Genomic DNA, 6,854 nt, shown 5'->3' with positions numbered 1-6,854 from the left:
CCAGGCAGGCCCCGCCCCCCCCCGGGACCCCACCCCAGGCCCCACCCACAGCCAGCCCCACCTCTGGGATTTCCCGCTCGCGTGGGCGGCGCTTCGCTCTCCCCCAGATGTTAGCACCGACCCCAGCGGTTTCTTCTTGGATTGGCATGCGCTTTTTGGGCTTTCGGAAGGTGCTCTCCCAGTTCCGGGGAGAAAGTCTGCAGCCAGCTTCAGACCTCTCACTAGAGTCCCCAGTCCTGCCTCAGTTTTTCCACCTAACCTGAACACTTAAAGAGTTTCGGTCTCTAAGTAAAGCTGAACCTGCAATCCCCGAGGGTTTTAGACGCAGAGGGGCGGTAGACAGCGACAGCGACTGATTGCTGGGCGGGCCCAGCCCATCACGCCAAGAGCCCCAAGGGACCGGAGGCTGGCGGACCCGAAGGGGGATTCCCGACGCCAACACCTGGCCTAGAGCTTTTGCTTTTCCCTGCCCGACGTACTGCAGCGAACCCGAAGCCGGTTTCTAACTATGAATGGAGAGAAAATCAGGGCCCGTTTTTGGCAGCAGTGAAGCTTGGCTGTCGCAAGCCGGAGCGCCCCCCATCGATGGGCAGAGATGGGGGCCGTGGTTGGTGGCAGGAAAGTTGCAGGGCAGAGGAGAGGGAGAACTCAGTCCCAGGTCTCCCTTCCTGGCCTATACACGTGAGATTGGTGGACACTGGTGTGAAAGGGAGCAGGCTCACTCCCTCAGGAGGACCAAGAGGTGCCATGAAGTTTCCAGACATTCTGGAGGTCCAGATCCTGGTGCAGTGAAACCCCAGGACCAATCTCATGTCAGCCCTTGGTGTCACCACTTGTCCCTGTTTGGGTATGTCTCCTAAGAGCCCTGGTGTTGTTCTCTTTCCTAGCTAGGATACCTCTGCTAAATCCCTGGACGGGCATAATCCCAGATGACCTTAATGCCCTTCACCCTAACTCAAATTATCTATACATTTGTCAAAACTCATCAAATTGCACACTTAAAATGTATCTATTTTAATGTCTGTAAATTATACCTCAATAAAGTTGATTTTTATTTTTTGCCCACACCCCACAGCTTCTGAGATCTTAGTTCCCCCACCAGGGATTGAACCCAGGCCACAGCAATGAAAGCACCAAATCCTAACCACTGGACCTCCAGGGAACTCCCTAAATTTGACTTTTTAAAAATAATTTATTTATTTTTGGCTGCATTGGGTCTTCGTTGGTGCGTGTGGGCCTTCTCTAGTTGTGGAGAGTGTGGGCTACTCTTCGTTGCGGTGCGCATGCTTATTGCAGTGGCTTCTCTTGTTCCGGACCACAGGCTCTAGGCTCACGGGCTTCAGTAGTTGTGGCACGCGGGCTTAGTTGCTCCGCGGCATGTGGGATCTTCCCGGACCAGGGCTCGAACCCGTGTCTCCGGCATTGGCAGGCAGATTCTTAACCACTGCGCCATCAGGGAAGCCCTCCTAAATTTGACTTCTTAAAAAAAATTAATTAATTTTTGGCTGCGTTGGGTCTTTGTTGCTGCTCACAGGCTTTCTCTAGTTGCGGGGAGGGGGGCGGCTACTGTTCGTTACTGTGTGTGGGCTTCTCATTGCGGTGGCTTCTCTTGTTGTGCAGCACAGGCTCTAGGCGTGCAGGCTTCAGCAGCTGCAGCAGGCAGGCTCAGCAGCTGTGGCTTGTGGGCTCCAGAGTGCAGGCTCAGCAGTTGTGGCACACAGGCCCACTTGCTTCGCAGCATGTGGGATCCTCCCGGACCAGGGCTCGAACCCTTGTCCCCTGCATTGGCAGGCGGATTCTTAACCACTGTGCCACCAGGGAAGCCCCATGGTTGGGTTTTTATAGTATTTATTTGTCTTTATGGAAGTTATATATGTACATATAAGTTCCATACAAGACATAATGAAAAATATTTATCCCTTATTCCTTTCTGCTTTCTACTGCTTAAAGGAAGTTAAAACTCTTTTAACTGTTTCTTCTGGCATTTATTGCTTTTTCTAAGTATCATGCCATTTCTGGCTTTTTAAGTGTCAGATATTAGCCATTGGTTTCTATCTTAAAAATGAGGACTTTAGCTCTCCCATCCTCTCCATATATATGCATGTACTTTCTCTCTTCATCCTCCTAGTGTAGTAATGTTACTTTTGTTAGATCAATAATGAATGTTTACATTTTATGAGTGTGTAAATATTATTTACAAGCTGCGACACAGTGCACTGTTTACATTTCCTTTCTTGTATGTTTCCCCCTTGATATTAATAATTATCCCTATTTTGGTTTGTTTACTTAGTTGTGTATGTACTTTTTAAAAAATTATTTAATTAATTTATTTTATTTTTGGCTGCGTTGGGTCTTCGTTGCTGCGCGCGGGCTTTCTCTAGTTGCGGAGAGCGGGGTCTACCCTTCACCGCAGTGCTCGGGCTTCTCGCTGCAGTGGCTTCTCTTGTTGCGGAGCATGGGCTGTAGGCACGCGGGCTTCAGTAGTTGTGGCACATGGGCTCAGTAGTTGTGGCTTGTGGGCTCTAGAGCGCAGGCTCAGTAGTTGTGGCGCACGGGCTTAGTCGCTCCATGGCATGTGGGATCTTCCTGAACCAGGGCTCGAACCTCTGCCCCCTGAATTGGCAGGCGGATTCTTAACCACTGCACCACCAGGGAAGCCCCTGTATGTACTTATTATCAATTAATTCTTTTTTTATATCAATTAATTCTAATATGCTCCTCTAGAAGTGGAAATCTCCTCCTCATATATTCAAATATAATCAGTTATATTATCAGTTTTATCAGTTATAAAACTTATCAGTTTTATAAGTTTCCATTTTTTTCCTTATATATACACCTCCAGACCCTTTCATTCTCCTGTTCCACTCTGAAATAGTTGCTTCTCTAAGCCTGCTGCGAAGTTATCATCCTGGGGTCTCCCTTCAAACAGCCTGGGGATTTCCTTATCTCCTATATTGGATGCCCTTTTTTCCTGAATTCTACTACTTTTTTCCTTGATTTACCCCCTCATATTGGTGTACACCTCCAATAGCTTCCTGGAAAGGGTGCATGGTAGATAAGTCCTTTGAGACTGTGTGTCTTTATTCTATTCTACTTAATTGATAGCTTGGCTGAGTAAAAAAAAAATTGGTTGTTAGTTATTTTTCTTCAGATATTTGATGACATCACTGTCTTTTGGACTCCAGTGTTGCTGCTGACAGGTCTGAAGCCATTCTGATTCTTCATCCTTTCTTTGTATGTGACCTATTTTGTATCTCAGAAACCTTTAGGATCTTCTCTGTGACTCCAGTGTTCTAGTATGTTGTGGCATCGATCTTTTCTCATTCTTTGTGCTGGGCACTCAGTGGGCCCCCTCTCATTCTGAAACTCATATAATACAGACGTTGACCTCCTGAACTGATTGCCTAATTTTTAAATTTTTTCCTGTCCATCACTATCTTTTTGCCCAATTTTCTTGACTATTTCTTCAAGTTTTATCTTCCAATGCTTTTATCATATTTTCAATTTCCAAGAGCTCTTTATTATTCTCTGAATGTTTGTTTTTTATAGCTCCCCTGTTTTTGTTCAATATCCCCTTCATTTCTAAGGTTACTAATTATGGTCCCCCTCCCACTTTCTTTTGTTTCTGGAATTGTTTCTGATCCTTTAAGACCTTATTTTCTGTTTCTGTTTTGTTTTGGCCTATTTTTATGTTAAAAGTGTTTTTTCCAATGCTTGCTGATCTTCAGCTATCTACTCATCTCTACAAGCAAGGCATTAAAATCTGACTAGAAGCTTAATATGCATGGAGAGGGCTGGTTGCACTTTAAGATAATCTTACTGGATCATTTCATTATGTGATCTCTGTAATTTCTCTAATTATTCAAGGTTTTTCCCATCTCAGGGCCTTGGCATATGCTATTTCTATTGTTTGTGTATTTCTTAAAATGTATTTGGCAGAAGTTACAGAAATCTGACTCAAGGCAGCTTACACAAAAAACAAATACGTATGGTGGTTCTCATAGCAGGAAGCTCAGCGAGAGAACAAATATTATAGTTGATGTATTCAGTGGCCCAAGAGCATCATCAAGGACCAAGTTTCCTCCGGCCACTCACTTTGCTTCAACCTAAGGCTTGTCCTTCAAGGTCATAGAAGCCAAAAGCAGTAAGGGTTATGTGAATCCTTATTCAAGTCAGTGGGAGAGAGCACTGTCTGTCTCCACAATGGAACAAAAGTCCTTCCCTTTGGTCTGATAAGGCCAATTTAGGTCATATGCTAACTCTTAAACCTATAACTGTCACAAGGTGAATATCATGCATGGTTTAGGCAATCCTGAGCCAGTAATGGTAAGAGTGATGAGTTTACATTGATTGACTTAGTCATTCAGGACCACTTTTGGAATATAGGGAGGGAAAGAATTTCCTAAAACTGTATTGCTCTTCCTTGTTAAAGGAGGGATGTTATTAATGTTTGGAATTCAGCTGTACTTCTGGAGCCTTCTTCTACTTTTCCTACAGGCCTCAGTTGAAAAGTCACCACAGGGAATTCCCTGGTGGTCCAGTGGTTAGGACTCCATGCTATCACTGCCAAGGGCCTGGGTTTGATCCCTGGTCGGGGAACTAAGATCCCATAAGCTGCGTTGCGTGGCCAAAAAAAAGTCACCACAGAAGTGGGTATCTCCCATTATTCTTTGTCCTTGCACTTTTGTTTCTCTTTTAACACTTAACACAAGTTGTAACTTCATACTGTTTGGTTTGGCTACTTGTGAATTGTAAGTCTCCCCCACTAAAGGGTTAACTTCATGAGGTCAGAGACCATGTCAGTTTTGTTCACCACTGTATACCCACTGCCTAGAAGTGTCTTGCACTTAATAGGTGTATACTTAATATTTGAAGAACCCAGAAATCAATAGTATCTTCCTCTCTAACTGAATACCCAAAATATATTTTGAAGCTGCACACTTTTGCCATTTCTGCTGCCACCATTTTGGTCCAAGTGGCTATCTTCTGTTCCCTGATGTAATGGACATCTTTTGTTTGATCTGTCTAGCATCCTCCTTTTCTGGGGAACAAACTCCCTTTCTTTGATAAAACTGTTCCTTCCCCATACTAACCATATGGTTCTGGTGGGGGCTACTCTCATTATATCCTGCCCCACACCACCTCCTCACCACAAAGGTAGGCACCTAAACCATCAGAGTCCTGTCCTGGGGTTTTAAAAACTGAATTTAAAGGAAGAGACTCAGACCCCCTCTCTTGGTCACACTGTGATATGTGAGGGCAGGGACCATTGGTGGCCATTTCCTATCATGTCAAGGGATCTGGATCTGAGAAAATAAAGCAAAGAGATGGGGAGGCATCCCCCTGTCATTGGTTTTAGTCATTCACACCCCAGCCCATGACCCAGTTTGGTTATGTAAGCCAACAAATTCCCCTTTTTGCCCCAGTTGGTCTGAATTGCATTTCAATTATCTGTTACCCAATTAGGCCTAGAATCCTGGATATCTGTGATAGCCTCCTGACTGGTCTCCCCATTTCCATTTACCTGCTCTAATCCACTTTCCTTCCATGGAGTGATCTCTTCAAAATTTACATCTTGCTGCTGAAGAGCAGTGACTGGGTTAAACTCTCAGCCCCACCCTTTATTACCTGTGCTTCCTTGGGAAAGTTATTTAACCTGCCTGTGCCAAAGTTTCTAAATATGTAGAAAGGGAATAATGACACCTCAAAAGGTCATTGTAAGGCCCAAATAAGAAAAGTAAACTTAATAAGTACTCACTTAATGTTACCGAGTAGTGGTATTAGCAGGAGTGACTCAGATCATATCACTACCCTACCTTCTCCCTGACCTAGTTTCAAAGCATGCTCACTAGGCATTAGTGACTCACCTACTACCTACCTACCCACTAACCTTGTGGCTCTTGATGGGATGGCCTGAGGGAGCAGGGCCTTAGGGCCTTCACACATGCTGTTTCCTCTCCTAAAATGTTCTCTCCCGCCTCCCCCCACCCCTTGCCCTGGCTAAATCCTCCTCCTTTTGCCTCAGCCCAGTTATCACTTGCTTCACTTCTCTAATCAAAGTTAGGGTCTACAGATATACTCCCTTCACAGAACCAGCAGTTGTACGATTTACCAGGAGAGGGAGAAAAATTGTTCACAGATAGTCTTTATTCAGGTTAAACTGACATCTATTTTGATGGATAGGTGCTTATGCTGTGTGCCCTGTTAACTCTTTTGAATATCATCCTTGTGTAAAATCTGTTCATTTCTTTCAAAGCAATTATCACAATTGATTTGCATATATATATATATATACACACACACACACAGAGGAATACCTATATATGTATTATATATAGAGAGAGAGCTGTTTCTTCTTCTCTACACTATATGTTCCGTGAGTATGGAGATATACATGTTTTGTTCATCACTGTATACCTAATGACTAATGCAGTAGTTGGTACATTGTTGGTGCATAACACAATGAATATTTGTTGAAAGAATGAGTGATTTCTTTGGCAATTACTGGAAAAGTTAGACTGGAGGGAGGTGTGGCAACCAGCCTAGGTTCTGTTAGGATTGGAAATAGACTCTTGAGCATGGGGGTACAGTGGGGTGAGTTAATAAGAGGAGACTGGTTACAGGGTTGTTCCACTCTCTCACCCACCTGAGCAGCTGGAGTTGATAAAGAGGTAGCAGGTGCCAAAAGAGAACTTGCTTCCTCATCCTGCACTATTTCACTCATCCCTGGCTAGCTCAGTTTTCTCCATGGGGTTGGCTCTGTAGTCTCTCTATATGCAAGGGGACCCATTGGAACCTGGGGGCTAGGAAGCCAGATAGTCCAAATTCTTTTTGTGAACTGTGGTCAGTCTGTT

The sequence above is a fragment of the Neophocaena asiaeorientalis genome, unplaced genomic scaffold (genome assembly GCF_003031525.2).
Source record: "Neophocaena asiaeorientalis asiaeorientalis breed wild unplaced genomic scaffold, Neophocaena_asiaeorientalis_V1.1 scaffold119, whole genome shotgun sequence".
In the NCBI taxonomy this organism is placed as follows: Eukaryota; Metazoa; Chordata; class Mammalia; order Artiodactyla; family Phocoenidae; genus Neophocaena; species Neophocaena asiaeorientalis.
Note: the sequence above shows the minus strand (reverse complement) of the source record.